Source organism: Cryptomeria japonica, chromosome 6, assembly GCF_030272615.1.
Source record: "Cryptomeria japonica chromosome 6, Sugi_1.0, whole genome shotgun sequence".
In the NCBI taxonomy this organism is placed as follows: Eukaryota; Viridiplantae; Streptophyta; class Pinopsida; order Cupressales; family Cupressaceae; genus Cryptomeria; species Cryptomeria japonica.
Window position 1 is genome coordinate 189,156,942 of NC_081410.1, and position 18,799 is coordinate 189,175,740.

Genomic DNA, 18,799 nt, shown 5'->3' on the forward strand with positions numbered 1-18,799 from the left:
TTGGGATCCTAGAAGAATCATCCCTCATTGGTGGATGTTAAGTCGGTACTCTCTCTATATGGTTGCCACTAGTTTGGAGTCAAGGGAAACTTGTCTCTTCAATAATGTGTATGCTCCTACTGATATTTTGGTAAATTCATATCTTTGGGCTCATATCATATTTGTTTGTTCTCTGGTACCTGTTCTTCCTTAGGTTATTGCCGAAGATTTCAATGCAGTTTGTAGTTTAGATGAGAAAAGAGGTGGTATTGCTAGACTTGATCCCCTGGCCACTCTATTTCAGGAGAATATAGAACTATTAAATGTGATTGATGTGAAACCTACCAATGGTGTCTCTACTTGGAATAATAGGAGAAGTTGATTGGAATCAATTTCTGAGAGATTGGATAGATTTCTTGTCTCTTCCTTTTGGTTGAGTAATAGATGGAATACTTCTTCAGAGATTTTAGACTGGAGAGGGTCGGATAACTAGTCGATTAAAATCTCCATGTTGCCTCCTAATATTTCATAGAGCCCCTTCTTTAAGTTCCAGCTTATGTGGTTGTGGGATCCTTCTCTCCAGTATCTGATGATTGACTGGTGGAAAGTAGGGTGACCCCCTCATGGTACGACGATGTATACTTTTACCAAAAGTTTGCAATATGTGAAATATCAAATCAAGAGATGGAATAGACAGAGTTTTGGTAACCTTCACTTCAACAAAAAGGAAGCTCATGTTCAACTTGATTCTATCACTCAGGTGATCCATGATTAGGGGATGTACTTGGACCTTAGGCAGGAGGAATCCAGAGTTGTCAAACAACTAGAGGAATGGGAACTCCAAGAGGAGAACTTTTGGAAACAGATGTATAGGATTGATTGGCTACAAGGAGATAAGAATACTACCTTCTTTAATAATTCTATCAGAGCTATAAGAAATGGAAACCTCATTACCTCTTTGATGTCTTTGGATGGTGCTCTTCTTTCTTCAATGATTGAAATCTCTCAGGAAGCTCTTCAATACTTTTCCTCTATGTTTGCAGAAGATTCCCTTCCTGTTGTTGATGATGAATCCCTCATTCTTAGCTGCATTCCCTCTTTGGTTTCTAATGAAATGAAAATGACTCTCATGAGCCCTATCCTGTTGCAAGAGGTGGAAGATGTTGTATTCGATATGAAAAAAGGTAATGCTCCAAGTCTGGATGGTTTTCTGATTGAATTTTTTCAGCAGTTTTGGGAAATTATAAAGTGAAACCTTCTTGCAGTTATTTAGGAGTCCCATAGGAATAAGCATATGTTAAGAAATATTCATTCTACTTTTATAACTTTGATTCAAAAAAAAGAGAATGCAAACATATTAGATCAATTTAGACCCATTACACTTTGTAATGTTGTCTATAAGATTATCACTAAACTAATAGTTTAGAGACTTAAGAGGTTCCTCAAAGATGTGATCTCTAATGAGAAGGGAGGCTTTGTCATGGGTAGACAAATTATTGATGGAATTGTGATTGGGGCTGAAACCATTCACTGGATGGCGACTTTGAAGGAAAAGGCAATGTTTATCAAATTGGAAATGGCAAAAGCTTATCACAAAGTCAAATGGGCCTTCTTACAAAAAATTATTCTAGCCTTTGGATTTTGTGGAGAATGGGTGGATTGGGTCATAAGTTGTGTCTCTTCTACCTCATTTTTTGTTTTGATCAATGGAAATCCTTCATAGTTGTTTCAAGCTTTGAGGGGGCTCTGGAAAGGGGATGCTCTTTCTCCCTATTTGTTTATTATCATGGTTGAGGAGCTTAGGAGATTTATCAAGGATAGGGTTAGACAGGGCTTGATTCAGGGATGGAGCTAGGATAATTGTTTGCCTCCTTATTTTCATCTTCAGTTTGTTGATGACACTGCACTTATGGGCAGGGCTAAAAACAATGAAGCTATTAATTTCAAGAAAACTTTAGACACTTATTTGGTTGCATTAGGGCAAAAGATTAATGAGACAAAGTCTTCTATCATCTTCTTCAAAAATCCTTGGGCGATTCAGCTTAGGATTGCTTTGATTCTTAGATTTTAGATTGGGGCTCTCCCTCTAGTGTACTTTGGGACCCCCCTTGGTACATGGCCTCAATTGAGAGAGTTTTTGCAGGAAATTTTAGACAAATTTTGAAAGAAGGTTACTCATTGGACTTGCAGATGGTTGTCTATTGTTGGTAGATTAACTCTCCTGAAGTCAGTGGTTGAAGCTCTCCCTATCTAGAGATGTTTTGTGCAAGTTTCTCCCTCTAGCTTTGTGAAGGATTTTAATGCCCTATCATGTCAATTTCTTTGGTCTAGAAATATTTTGGCTTCAAAATGGAGCCTAGTTAGATGGGGTATGGTTTGTAGGCCTAAGCAGGAAGGTGGACTTGGTCTTAGGCCTACGAGTATGTTTGGACAGGTTCTGGATATGAAGTTGTATTAGAGATGGTGTACGTCTCAGGATCAGGACTGGGCTAGAATCCTTACCTTTAAGTATCTTGGGGGAATTAATGGTATTAATGTTCCCCGATGTAGTCTAGAGGGAAAGGGGTCCATGATTTGTGACACTCTTAAAAGAGGCACTAAACTTATTAAAGAAGGTATTTTATGGATATGTAACAGAGGTTTAGATGCTCTTTTTGGCATGATTCTTGGGATGGTCACCCTCCAATCATTTCTCAATTCCCTCATCTTCAACCCATGTGACATTCTTTGTGTGAGGTTGGTTGGAGCGGGGTGGAAGAATTTTAAACCACTATACTCAAGGGATAGGTGGAGGTTGCTTGCTGGAAATATTCTCATGAATAGCCGGTTGGGGGATCTAAGGAGAATCGCCGGGAACTAGCTGAGATTTTGACTAGTAGACTTTGCAGTAATCTCAATTGTGAAGATGCATTGGCTTGGGGTCCAGATCCAAAGGGGAAAAAAATTATGGCTTCTGGTTACCTAGTTTTAGATAGTAAGCTCCATGGTCATGGAGGTGTGCCATAGTGGAAGAAGGTTTGGAATAGATTTTCTTGTCCCAAGTGTAATTTTTTTTCTTTGGTTGGTTTCCCACAATAGATGTCTCACCTGGTAGAATTTGAGGAAGAGAGGCTTTCAAGGTTCATCAATCTGTGTTCCTTGCAGAAATGAGGAAGAGAGTACTTCTCATATTTTCTTCCAATGTTCTTATGTGAGAGAGGTTTGGAATCTTTGGTGGGGAGCATGGAATCATGCTTGTGTTTATGCTACCTCCTTGGTGGAGTTTTGGGAGAGCCTAGGGTGGCCTCCAATGAAGACTACCTATCTTCAGATGGCTTGGACTCTTGGCCCCAACTTTATTCTTTGGAATTTATGGTTAGAAAGGAACCAAATAATTTTTCAAGGTTCTGATATGGGTAGCTTTCTGATTTGGAGGAAGGTTGTTTGCAAACTCTCAGAGACTATTGTAGCTAAGTTTTATTTGTCTTCTCCTATTGAGGTTGGGGACCTAGCTACAGTTAGAAAACTTAATCTAGTTGGTAATGCAAATGGCGTTGGTTCTGGGAGGCAATCAAGATAATCTAAACAGAAAATTCATAGAGATGGAAGATGGCTTCCTCCTCCGGATGGGGTTCTGAAGATTAATATTGATGGCTCATCCAAAGGAAATTCAGGACAAGCTGGAATTGGTGGTATTGGCAGAAGTAGTGATGGAAATGTTGAGTTATTTGTTTTTATCTATAAAGGACATCATTCAAATAATGTGATGGAAGCCCTTGCTATTTTACATGGTATCAAGATTGGATGCTCTTTAGGCTAGAGAAGGATTATTTATGAGTCAAACTCATAGATTGTGGTGGATATGTTGAATGAATGTTAGTTGGATGGGGTCTTGTGGCAATTAGCCTATGTGGCCAAGATGATCCTGAATCTCGAGAGATCCTTGGACTCCATTTCCTTTTGTCACATTCCCAGGGAGTGGAATAAAGTGGTTGATTATTTGGCTAAGTGGTCTTCTAAGAGCTTAGCGGGGTGGGATGTGGATAAATGGGAGGCTCTTCCTTTAGATTATTTGGAGGCTTTGAGAGAGTTGATCCGGGATGATGGAAACTTGTAATGACTTTCTTTTGGTGTTGTCTTTTGAGCTCTTGGTTGGCTTGTCTTGTTTGGGAAGTTTGAGTAGGCCTATGGACTTATATTTTGTAATAATTGATCTTTTCTAAATAAAAAATTTACCCCTCTTTATTCCAAAAAAATAAAATTGAGCGAATTATTTAATCAAAGAGGAATAGTTAGGATTAGTCAAATAAGATCAAGATTAATTGATTAGAAAGAGATAATGATGAATATTAATTAAATAATAAAGGTTATTTAATTAATGGTTTAGAAGAACAATAATTAAAATTAGAAGAAGAAACTTAGTACTAATTAAATAATTAAAAATTATTTAATCAATTTAGACAAAAAAGGTTAGTGAAAAGTGTCGTCAAAGACTTAGCACAATTTTTCAGTGTCTAGATGTATCTTGGGCTATGACGGTGAGTCTCAATAATACAACTCCTTTGTATCTTGTCCTAAGGTTGTGTGCCTTAGCATTAAAAGTACTATCAGGTGTTTTCATCTCCTTGGCCTTGAGTGTAAAACATTGTAATCAATTATTTATATTGTGAGTGTGATTCTCATGTGTTTGTTATGCCTTGTTCTTTCATATTTCATAATTGTAGTGATAATTTAATTGTGGTTTGAAGTTTGATAAATCAGAAGTAAAGTATTTTAAGGTTCAAATTGATTCAACACCCCCCCCCCCCTCAATCCTCTGGTGTGTTCAAAAAACCATACATGTTGGAAACATTCATTCATTTTAAATATAATGAAAAAGATTGATTTAACTAACATAATCATATGATTCACTAACTTACATTTTCATGAAAGTCAATCAATGCAAACATTTAAATCATTAAATAAAACTACTTATACATCTGCATGGTGTGTGCATCAAGATTCCTCAAGCCGTTCATTTTTGGGAGTCTAAGACACTTCTTCCTCAAGCGCGTTCTTACCTTCGACAAGTACCTACACACAATTACACTTGAATCTTCATTGGTGGCTTAGTCCATAAAACTATAGCTCAAGCAAATACTCATACATTATTCAGAATTTCCAATTTAAACTTCATGCAATTCAATTATCTATTTACACATAATTAAATATTCATTAAATAATCAACCTCAATTACCATCAACTTATTGCATTTTTTAAGCAAATAAAAAATCAAGATGTGATAGCTATTGGTGGCTAGCAATATTTATGGATGTGTCAAAGTTTGTAAAAGGACATAATGCTTTTCATAGGTTTTCAAGTTAAAATTTTCAAGATCACTTCCCCTTACTATCATTTTTGTAGATAGGCTCTATTTTAATAGTGGGGCATAGATTTCATAAGGGAAAAAACAAATAAGTATAGAAATAAATACAATTAAATATTGGTGCCCACAAATTACTTCATAAAATGGGTGGAAGAAATTCCCACAAGGAATGCAACCTCAAACATGGTGATTAATTTTTTTCTAAATAACATAGTCACCAGGTTCAATGCCATCAATAATTGTTGTTGACAATTCAATGTGTCTTAGATCTCAAAAATTTATTGATGTGTGATCACAATATGGGATCTCTTTTTTGGAACGTGTTTAATGTCTCCCCTTAATATTTGTGACATGGTTTAACAACCTCTTATGAGATCCTTAATTATAATGGTAGCAGTATCCTGAATAGGTGCATCTTTTGTAAAAGTAGCCAACTCAACTCCATAGCAGTGGTATCACAAAGGGGTCCCAAGTTAAAATCCCCTCAAGTAATGATAAGGGTGAGATTATTGGAACATGTCCAGTGTCCCCCATCGAGAATTATAACATGGTTTAATAGCCTCTTGTGAAATCCTTAACTGGAATGGTAGAAAAATCCTATATAGGTTCATCTTTTGGGAAAATTAGCCAACTCAACTTCCTACACTCTTTAACACGTTCATCACATTATCATCCATATTATAAAAATAAACAAGCTAAATCAAACAAAAATAGACAAGCTAAATCAAGAAACAAATGCATCATGAACATCATCTAGAAATTTTTGGCTATAAACAAGAAAAGATGGGATGATAAGTTAAATTTTATCATCTGAGCAAATAGAGTAACTTACAAGAAGGCTATTGGGAAGATTCCATTTGAATTATTATATGGTATTCAAGCCAAATTTCTAATCAACATTGAATTACTAGAGTACAATTACTATAACAAATACAAGGGGAAGAAGAAATTTTTACCTCATAAAGAATACATGAGTTGATCAAAATGGAGGAGAAAAGGAGAGTTGCCCATTAGGGAAGTTTTTTGAGGCAATAAAAGATGAATTACCTCTTTGATAATAGGGCAATCAAAATGGAGTTCAAATGGATTTTTTGTCCTCATATGGAAGTCCAAGTCAAAAGAAAAGGTTGGAAAGATGGAAGGAGAAATATTTTTCATAGGGGCCTCCTCATCAAGATTTAAATTGATAAGATAGGTTAATATATTATTTCCACTTGTTAGCACCCCATTTTATTGTGTCTCATTTTGCCTCATTTTTCTCTAAAGGTCTAAATTTTTATTTTGATTAGCCTAGGTTTATAAATAGTATGAGAAATTATAAATGGGTTGGTCATGATTAGATTTTTCCAATATATGTTACATTAATCCATTATTCCATTCTTTAGTTAAATACCCAAGTTGAAAAAATCAAGAATGGTTGTGTGAAAGTTGTTGGAGTGTTAGAGTTTTGGGTGTACTCTCAACATGCCTTTTTTATTGCTTTGAAAACTCTACCAAATACTTTACATGAATTTATTTAAGTGATGATTTTATCGGCTAGTTAGATTATTGATGTTTCTATTCCCCTCCTACTACTTCTTTGATCTTCCTAATCTATTAATTTCAAAAGTTAAAGTTTCCTAAGTGTTATTTTTATTGGGCTTTCAAACCCTTAGTGTCCCCCTCTTACTTTTTTATCATTCCTTGCCATCCTTGATCCCTCAAGGCCAAAGTACTTTATAAGCCTAAGAACTTTATTTTTAAGACTTCCAAACTTCTTCTTCCGTCCATCCCTTAGTACAATATGCCTTGAATCCCTAATTCCCTAACTCTCTAACCCTTAGAGTGTCAAACTTCTCTATCAAATGTTCCTTCTCCATCATCCTAGTCATACCTCCTTCTGCATCTTATCATCCTATTCATACCTCCCTTGAAATTATGGCATCCCAATTCCTTCTACCTATTTCCCTTATCGATTTGCAAAGTTTCCCATTCCCTTTTACCACTTTTGGCAGCCATCAAGCACTATCTTCAATCCTCAATTCTTGAAATTTCCCTTGTGAATTATTCTAATTACATTAGAATTTTGGGTTTTCCCTTGTCTTCCTAATGCTACCTTTCCTCTTACTGATGGCATGTCGATGTCATCCCCTCTTATTGATGTCATATATCCCAAGAAATCCTCATTGATGATGTCATCACTCTTTTGAAGTTTTAAGCTTTCCTCTACCTACCTACCATCCTTTTCTTCCCCAATTGTCCAAAAGTCTACCACTCCTTTGATAAAATCATGAGAATATCATACACCCCTTTGGACTTTTAAAGAGTCATATCCTCTGTCTATTGAAAAACCTTAGCAATTGTTTGATGGTGTGGTGCTTGATATATGTATGTTATTAGGGTATCAAAGGTGGTTGTGTTCTTCATTGAATGTTCTTGTACACAAAATAACTAAGAGGGGTGGGGTTAATCATTTGTACAAACAAATCTAAAAAAAAATTCTTTAGATTAGATCCTTGGCAACATAACTTTATTGCTTAATTCACAAAAAGATGTGAGCATAAAAGAAAATAAGAAAAGAACACATCATACACAATGAAACACCAAATTTTACATGGAAAACCCTATTAGGGGAAAAACCACAAAGAATGATATTCACAATATATGAACACTTGTTAGGGTGACACCAGTTAAGGTTTTTTTTACAAAGAAAGGCTCACTACCTGAAAGAATGAAAGAAAGACTCATTGCCAAAGGGATCACTGCACAGATGAAGAAGAATAAAATAAAAAGAATCCACCACTGATATACTTATGCATTTTTAATATCTATAGATACCTTCATCTCATTGCTTTCGGTAACTAACACATGAAAGTCCATATTGGTCAACACTTTTCACCAATTCAATCAACACTCATTAAATTATCAGGGAGATAGATCCTTTTTCACACACCTTCATCACATTTCACTTACTTTCTATACACACACCACACATACTCTCTTCACACACACACACACACACCTATTCATCCTCAACAAACTAATCTTTATTTATATCATCCTCACATATGCAAAATTTCCCAAGGTTAACTAAGCATCTTAACTAAACACAATTCAAATTAGGTTGGAACTAAAAGTTCTTGCGATGGAAAAGAATGTAAAGTGGACCACAACACATCTTAAATGAGACCAAAATAAACATCAAACATGTTATACAATGATCCATAATAATCAGAGCAATAACGTGAAGTGTAAACACTTGAGGTTGGCCAAACCTAGAGTAAATACGATCAAACTTTGAAACCACTCTTCCAAAGCCCAAGGACATGTGCCAACTAAATAGAATGAAGCTAAGGACATTATCAACTTATCTCCAAAACTGAAATACTATAAATCATAAGGCAAAGAGATACCGAGCATGCATTTCACATGGAAACATTGTCAAACATTGTCACACACTAGTGAACACAACTTCCTTAGCACTATAATCTAAAGCACCAAATCCTAAATATAGCATCTCTAAACACTTCTTAACAACATATCCAATTTAATCCAAAGGGGCTTCAAATTCCCTAATAGATGTGAGCTCTGTCAGAAGGAGGGGGAATTAGTTGATCGCCTTTTTTTTCATTGTTCCTTCACAAGGGAAATCTGGTGTAAAATGTTGGAAAAATGGAAAATTAACTATGTCATGAACAAAAGCATTAAGGATATCATATGGCAATGGAATTATCCTACCAAATGTCAAATCATTAAGAACCTATGTTCTTTGACTCTCCCCATGATATGTTGGGGCATTTGGAAAGAAAGGAATAACAAGATATTTAGGGAAGATAAGTGTAATACTCAGGTAGTCTTTGAAAAAATATGCAGGGCTATAAAGGAGAACATCAACATCCCTCACAAGAATAATCAGAAATGGGCTATTATTGATATGAATGATTTAGAAAAAGACATTCTTACTGAATGGAACCTAAGTCATAAGGTCTACAGATCGAACAACAAGAAGAAGAGAGATAACATTGTTTGGAGGTTTCCTAATTATGACTGGATAAAGGTTAATTTTGATGGGGCAGCCAAAGGGAACCCTGGAAAGGCTGGTGGAGGTGGAGTTATCAGAAATGCTCAAGGAAGTTGTATTGCTGCTTTTGCTTCCCCTTTTGGAACCCAAAACAACCATGTGGCTGAAGCTATGGCCATGCTTAAGAGCCTCCAGTTAGCCCAGGAATTCAAATTTAAAAAAATCTGGCTCGAAGGGGACTCTTTAAATATTATACAAGCCCTCAAAGGTATTAGTTCAGTTTCCTGGAATATTGCCAATATTATAAAAAATGCTAAAGCTATCCTTAATAACTATGTTAGCATTATTATAACCCACACATTTAGAGAGGGTAACAAGGTAGCGGATATCCTTGCTAATGAAGGGGTTAATTTGGAGAAGGGCGTCAAATATATAGGGGAAGATCACATCAAGTGGGAGATTAAGGAACAATTATATTTTGATCACCTTAATGGATCAAGCTAATATTATGATTGATTTCTGGGGAATGAGTACCAATGACAGATTTTGGGGGCGGATGAACTGCCAGATGATGAGTGTTTCTCGGCATCATAACCAAGATCATATGTGTGTGAAAGGTAATTGTAATAATAGCCAGGTTCGTATGAACATGAGTGGCAATCTCAAAATTGTGAGAGACTCTTTACAAGGGGAAACCAGAAATTCAGAGTTCTACTCGCGGGCCAAGAGTTGTAACAGAGGATATTGTTACCTCGAAAGCAGAATGGGAGGCAACCTTAACAGGAATGAACCTTCATGTTGTGAGCACTGGAAGAGTGAAAGAAAGGTGTGGAGAAGGCTCCATAGACATGGTTTCACTGATTATATGGAGAAGCTCCATGGTAGTAGAAACTCTGTGTCTCACGGGTTCGCTAAAAGCTAGAGCAATAACAGGGCTACCCTGTTTGGAGAAATCTAGCAAATCGATGAAAGTTTGATCTCGGAGGTCACGGGACTCAAGATGGAGGGCACAAAATTCTATAGGGATAGAAAGTATGCCGCTGAGGCCTTCAAAAATTTCCCTAAGATGGAGGATGAGAAGGGCAACTTGGAGAAGAAGGACAACATATCATACTTCACCCCTCAACAAGTAAAACCTTTCTGGCAAAAAGTTCTTAAGGCTTTAATGGAATATTTAACTGTGGATGGCAGGTTTACGAAAATTTACAATTATCATTTCGCCATCCTGAACCACTTCCGCCATGGGGCTAAAATATCTTTGCCCTTCTATTTAGCCTCTTCTCTAAACGAGAGCCTGGCCGACCATATTAAAAAACCCAGCTCCTACCCTCTTGCGCACCAGGGACTCATTCTGCTGATTTATGAATATATGAAGGATAAGGCTAGGGCTACCAAGGATGACCCTTTAATCATCAATGCTCAGATTTCTAAGAAATGCATTGACTCTGATTTGATTGGGGAGACCAGCACCCCTACCCATAAAAAAAGGAAGGTTGAAATTGTGCAGGAAGAAAAGGATGTGCTTTGTGAGGAAGAAGAGGGAAAGAATAAGGAAAATATTTTTGAAATGGAGATTAACAAGGAGGAGAATTATGGGGAAGGAGAGGAAGGGGGCAATTCTGAGAATCGTCAACCTAACCCTGAAGGCTCGGAAATTGAGAAAGAGGCTCTGAAGCCTAAGGAAGGTGAAAACCCTAATGTGGAGGAGACGGAACAGAGCAAGGATTCTACGGACACCATTCTGTATACCACCCGCAATCGCACCCTTGAATTCTTCAATTTTTAGAAGTGGGTGGTGGAAAATATTACTAGCATGTAGGGTAAACAAAGGGAGCTAGAAATTAAGATCAACAAGCTGATCAACATGTCTGAATCTGGGAAGCAGCACGAGGAGATGGAGAATAGTGAAGCGGAGGAGGAAATGGAAATGGAAGACTGGCTAGAGAAAGATTTGATAAAAGGTGACCTGAAACATCTGGAGGACGTCATCAAAATAATGAAGGAACAGATGGAGGAGGATAAGGACAATGTCAATGCCCGGATGGCTAGAAACGAGAAAGCCTTGAAAAGCCTTATGGACCATAGCCTCTAGGTTCTTAAAGTCTCCTCCCAGAACATGAATGCACTGGTGAATCATCTGGAAAAGAAAAACCAGGAGAAGAACCTGGTAGTTATTGAAGATGCTCCTACTTCCAACCTAAGCCACCAGACCCCTAGGCGCAGAACCAGACAGACTACGGCGGAGAAGGATATGAAGATGAAAGAAAGCCAGATAGCTCAGGAAAATACCGACTTGAGGGAAGCGACCAAGGCAATGATGCTTTTGGTGCAGGATGCAGAAGAAACCATGAAGAATTTCTAAATTTATGTTTATGTTGGACTTGGGGCCAATTTCTTGCTAGCCTCTTGCTGTCCTTTCCTCCGTTGCTGGTCTTTTTGCTAGTTTTTTGCAGCCGTTGTGTTTTGTTTCTTTCTTGAATATCTTTCATATGTAATTGGGTTTCAGGTCCCTTAAAACCTATTTTTAATTAATCAAAAACAACATATCCAAATTTTATGAATAGATGTACAATATAGAAGATATGCAGAGCAAATCTCTCAGCACAACTACACAAGAAACATAATATCAACTATACTAACTAGTCACCAATGAAAACCAAAGTATGTTGACATTAATGGCAACACAACAACTCATTCTACCCAAACTTGCAACAATATCCCCCTTTGTCACTGATGGAAACACATCAATGACAATAACAATATCAACAACTCTCATACCAAATTTTTAATGCTTTGCAATACACTATTCTCTCCCTTTGCCAATTCGCCAATTACTTTGGTACTCACATTTGCTCTCCCATTTTTCCAATCTTTTTGTTTTCTCCCATCTTCTCATTATCTCTACCTTTTCCATCAAGGAAAAAGGTCCAAACACAAAAAATTGTTATCTCATTATGTTCAACTCCTCAAAAACTCATAACTGCACTTAGCTCCCCCTAAGAGGAAGCCCCAATCATTAGTCCAGAATAAAAATATTCATGAAGCTCATTGGACTAATGCACCTCTATATGCATTTATTTTAGAAAAGGAGGGGCAATAACCCCCAATTTTTCTCAGAGAGATTCAAAATTATCCTTAGCAAGCACTTTAGTAAAGATATCAACAATGTGTTCTTTTGTAGGTACATATTCGAGCTTCACCTCGTTCTCCAAAACTTTCTCCCTCAAAAAAGCAATACTAGATTGAAATGTATTTCATCTTGAATGCAATACTAGATTTTTAGAAATATTCATTGCACTATTATTGTCACAAAAGATATAAATTGGTTTATCAAACAATATTCCAATGTCCCTTAGGGTTTGTTTCATCCATAATATTTGTGTACGGCAAGTTGCAACAGCAATATATTTAGCTTCAATAGTAGATAGAGATAGTGAAAACTGTTTTTGACTTGACCAAGAAACCAACCAAGGTCCAAGGAAAAATTCACCCTTATGCAGGAGCACTGGAGTAGTCCAAACTGGCATTTGGATTTGATCCCAGTGAGGCATTGATTCTGGTATTGGCCTGATATTAGTATATTCTTACCAGTTGGTTTTGCAGTGTATGGAGCGAAGATAAAACGGGTTGCGGGTGGTTTACATAACTTGCGGATCATTGAGCGATGTTGTTTTGGGCCTTGTTCGATATTTTCGGAGGACCGCGTGAAGTTTTATCCATTTGAAGATGTTCTTGATGATTTGGGCCGACATCTTATCATTTACATATTTCATCATGAACCGATTGGTCTTTGGCTGTCTTGATCGAGTTGTTATTACTTGCGGATGGTATAAAGGGAAAGTTTAGATATTCATTTTGCAGGACAGAGATCCGAGGAAGAAGAGATCAAGCGAAGATGAAGTTTCTAAAGAGATTCTGGATCGAGGGGATTGAAGTCTAGATGGACTGAGGTCCAGATCAGTGCAGAATAGTGCAGACTATTACCAAAGGCTTATTTGTCGAGCTCAAGATTTGTGGATCTTAGTTTTGAGTTGTAAGGATTGTTTTGTAATCCTGGGTTGCGGTCCAGTGTGTGTAGTCGTTGAAGGTTTATGTAATTCTTTAAATGGTTGTAATGATGGATTTATCTGTTACCGATTATATCTGGTGTTGCTTCTACCAGTTAGGCCTTCTTACCAGTTATATCTTGTTATCTTTTACCAGTTGTTGGTATCTTGCATGGTGTTTTGTGTTATAGGTTGCAAGGCAGGGATGTCCTTCATTGGATCTCCCTACCTTGACTGTGTCACATCCCCACTTGTACTTTTTCTATCATCCAACAACCAACTCAATTTACATTGGTATAAGAAATAAGAGTAAAGTAATATATTTTGGGATACCACGGTCCTTAGTCTTTTGTTCCTTTTAAGTATCTAATTTTTTTTTCATAGCAGCAACATGTGTTTCTTCGAGATCTTTCTAGAATCTAGCTACAAGACAAACAACATGCATGATATTCGTTCTAGTAGTAGTTACTATAATGATATGGTCAACTACTAAGAGGGGGGGTGAATCAGTAGATAGAAAATATGCTAAAATTAACTTGTTTAGTTACTGTATACAAAACTGCAATTGCACTGTCAAACTTTATCGGTTGATCAAAACATCAATGATACAATGCAATAGATCTAATACTCAAATACCATTTAACCAAAACATTAAACCACTTCACAAATATCAGTAATAGCTCAATTCAGATCTTTTCCGGTTATCTAAATATACCTAAGTAGATTTACCAATCATCATATCAACCATATCAAAAACCACCTCCACAAAATCATTCACCACTTGACACGAAGATTTTTCACGTGGAAACCCAAATGGGAAAAACCATGGTGGGGATGAATACCCACAAGTATTTTGAACTCTTCTGAAGTTTGCCCTGTTAGGAGCCAAGCCTTGTTATAATGTTTTACAATAATGTCTTGTTAAGAATAGATCCGGTTAAGGACCACCTAGTTAAGGGATTGACTATAATACCCTATTAAAGGTAATACCCTGTTAAAGGTAATACCCTGTTAAAGGTAACCTTGAAGTAGGATTTCAAATCCAAGCTAATGGATCACCTTGTTAGAGGATTTCAATAACACCAAGCCTGTTAAAGCTTACCCGGTTAGGGGATTTAACTGTTGTAATGGTTAGAGAACAATAGGTTCTTTGCTGATCTGGAAATAACACTATCTTGCTTAATCAAATCCTTTTTTGCTCCTATCTGCCTTCACAACATTCTGCAGACACACCTTCTAGTTCGGTAACAATCACACTTAATCAAACTTTCCAACACAAATTACAAAACAACTCATTGACCTTATAAGCAAATACAATAGGTCGGTAACACAACACAAACCAACAAATATCATAGAGATTACAAACATATCGGTTCAATCTTGACCATAAGATTACATAGCAATCAACTACACACTATTCAAGATAACTTCAACCACTCCTGGATCACCGCACATTGGATTTTATAGCTCATCACACATTTTCCACTTCATTCTATGCATTTGATATTTCCCAAGATAAACAGTTATCTTTGCGTGCCAAACCCACTTTGAAACTCATCACGTGCAACATGCATACGTGGCATCTTCATCTCTAATCACCATTCGATCATAGATCATCACAACCAATTCACCAAGCTCCATCGGTTAGGGTTCTACTTCTCAATGAATTAGGGTTACCGGTTGAGCTTTGCCTCAATAATAATATTGGTTCCCTTCACTGTTTTACCAATATCGGTTGCTTTACTACATCATTACTAGTTGCAATACATCTTCAATACTGGTTGCAATTTACATCAATGACAACACTATACTTCATCAATTCAATCTTCATGCAATACCAACATTCTCCCTCATTGGCATTGATGGAAATACAAATATCAATACCCTTTGATTGTGATGATTGAGAGTAAAGCACATACATAGGTATAGGAATCTTGGTTTACATTTTTCCCATATACTCTCATTCAACTATATCTTCATATCTTCAGCTGGTAACTGGCTATCAATCATATACAATTATTCTCCCCCTTTGACAACAATGCGAAAGTGAAGGTAAAACCACTCTGGTTCTCATCCATTCTTCACCGATCTGCAACTAGTTTCTCCCCTTGTGGAGTAGATCCACTCTACACCAATCCTTCTTCAATATTTTCAATAGGCTCTGGAACTGATGTCTTCCACATCTTCTTAATTGACTTCATGTAGGGGTACGACCCCTAACTTACCTCTAAGATATACAAATATAGCCTTAGGTAAAGGTTTAGTAAATATATATGCTAGTTGTTCTTTAGTAGATACATGATCCAGTGACATGTCTTTACTTTGCACTTTCTCTCTCAGGAAATGATACTTTAGCTCAATATGCTTAGTTCTAGCATGCAACACCGGGTTCTTTGAAATGTTTATAGCACTTGTGTTATCACATAAAATTCTCACCGGTTCTGATATCTTCAACTTGAAACCTTCCAAAATGTGTTTCATCCAAATTGCTTGGGTATAATTCATGTAAGTTGCAACATATTCAGCTTTTGCAGTTGATTGAGACATACAACTTTGTTTCTTGTTGCTCCAAGACACTAGTCTGCCTCCAAGAAAAAATGCTCCTCCAGTTGTACTCTTCATGTCATCAACATTGTCTACCCAATCTGCATCTGTGTAGACTTTTAAATCAAAGTCTTCTGCATATAGATACCATAATCCATAATCAGTTGTGCCTTTGAAATACCTGGAAATGCTTTTGGTTGCTACCATGTTTGTCTCCTTCAAATTTTTTTGAAATCTGGCAACCAATCCTACTACATGAGCAATGTTCAATCTACTGTCGACAATATAATGTAGTTTATCTATCATGGATTTGTACTCCTTTTCATCAACTATTGCAGAATCATCCTCCTTTGACAATTTACAACCTGTAACCATTGTTGTTCCAACTGGTTTACAATCTCCCATTCCAAAATTTCTTAACACTTCCTTCACATACTTGGATTGTATAATGAAAAAACCTTCCTTCATTTGTTGGATTTGCAGTCCTATGAAATTTTTTATCTCACCTACCAGTGACATCTCAAACTCATTCTTTATTTCATTCATGACCTCCAAAAATCATATCATCCATAAATACTTCGCATACCAGTATCTTATCTCCTTTTGTCTTGAGATATATGTTACTGTCTCCACTGGTTCTTTGAAAGCCTATCTTCACCAAGTGAGAGCGCAATCTTTCATACCATTCTCTAGGTGCTTACTTCAGTCCATATAATTCCTTATGTTTTTTGTACACTATATCCTTTTCTACAGTTAAAGCATAACCACCTGGTTGTTCTGTGTAGACTTCCTCTTCCAATATTCCAGTTAGGAATGTTGACTTAACATCCATCTGATACACTTTTAATCCTCTGTATGCTGCAAATGCAAGTAGAGTCCTTACTCCTTCCAATCTTGCTATTGGTGCAAATGTCTCACTATAGTCTTCACCATCTTCTTGTGCATATCCTTTGCATACGAGTCTGGTTTTATTTCTGACCACTACTCTATCTTCATTCAGTTTATTTCTGAATACCCATTTTGTACCTATTGCATTCTTGTTCTCCGGTATGGGTACCAATGACCAAGTATTGTTCTTCTCTATTTGGTCAAGTTCTTCCTCCATTGCCTTGATCCAGTGTTCATCTTCAAAGGCTTCTCTTGTTGTTCTAGGCTCAATGGTGGAAATCATACAAGAGTTTTCTCTTATTCCTCTTCTAGTTAACACACCTGCATTCATGTCTCCAATAATTTGATCGAGGATATGATTGAGTCTAACATACCTTCAAATAACATGATCTTAGACTTCATGTTCTTCTTCTTCTTCACTTTCTTTATCTTCTGATGGACCTCCCTGTTCCGGTTGAACTGGGGCTTCTCTGTTCTATTCTCCAACTTCTGGCTTTACCAGTTTCGGTTCCAAAAATAGTGTGTAAGGTTCTTCTTCTTCCTTCTCCTTACTAGTTTCTTTTGATTTCTTAGGAAATTCATCAACTCGGACATTTACACTTCCAATGATCTTCTTAGTCTGGTTTTTGTAACACTTGTAATCTTTTCTCTTAGTGGAGTAACGAAGAAATATGCCTTCATCACTCTTAGCATCAAACTTACCAATACAATCACCTATTTTGATAAAACATCTACTACCAAATATTTTAAAGTAACTGACATTAGGTGATCTACCATACCAGTACTCATAGGGTGTTTTATCCTTACCTCCTTTAACCAATATCCGATTCATTGTATAAACAATTGTGCTGACAGCCTCTCTCCAAAATGTCTTAGCTACACCTCCTTGAATTAGCATAGTCCTAGTAGCTTCAACACCTGACCATTATTCCTTTCTACAATACCATTTTGTTGTGTTGTCCTTGGTGTAGAAATTTTCCTCTTAATTCAATTATCTTCACAGTATCTAGTGAATTCCTCTAAAGTAAATTCACCACCTTGATCAGTTCTTAAGCACTTTATCTCTTACCACTTTCATTTTCAACCAAGGCTCTGAATGCTTTAAACTTCCTAAATGCTTTTGTCTTGTCTTTCAATAATGTGACCCACATCATCTTTGAGCAGTCATCGGTAAAAATCATGAAGTATCGATCACCTTGATGTGAGGCCTCACCTCGACTCAGTCTGACATTCAGTGGATTTTATATTTTAGACTATTATGGATACTTTATTTTGATGCATTTTGAGACTTAGAACTTATATGATTTCAGGATTTGGATAACATTTCTATGATTTGATGATTTACTTACATGCTTTATGAGATAGAACACTACATGATTATTAGATAGAATGATATTGCAATGATGGATGTCGTTATTGAATTTGCAGGACTTTACTCTGAATATAGAACTATGATGTATGTTTAGTTTATGTGAATTGGGATGAAAATTGCTTATGTGAAATTGTTTGATAAAAGATGTATTCAATCTGTGCAGATGAAAATTGTATGCAAGTAATGATGTGTATTGTTATATTATTGAATTATATTATATATGGATATTTGGAAGTACTAATGTGTAAATTGAGATGCGCAGGAAATTTACCATGTGACCATGGAAAATTACGGAGAATCAAACCTAGACTTATGTATGTTCGTAAGCCAAGGTTTGTCTATTTGGAGAGACAACACCCCGTTTGTGTTGTATTTTATTCGTATCAGTATATGCTGCATGAGTGTTAAGTGTTAATTAAATTTAATGTGTAAAAACCTCAAGAGACAATTTCATGTTTTATTTTTGTAAAAGTGTTTTATTTGTGTCACTTGACACGTGTGTATTTAATTTAAATGTTTTATTTTGTCTCTTGGTGGGAAAGTGTTTAATTTTAGTTTTCTTAAATAAATTAATGTGTTGTCATAAATACTTTTGGAATATAATATTTGGAGTGGTCAACTTATGT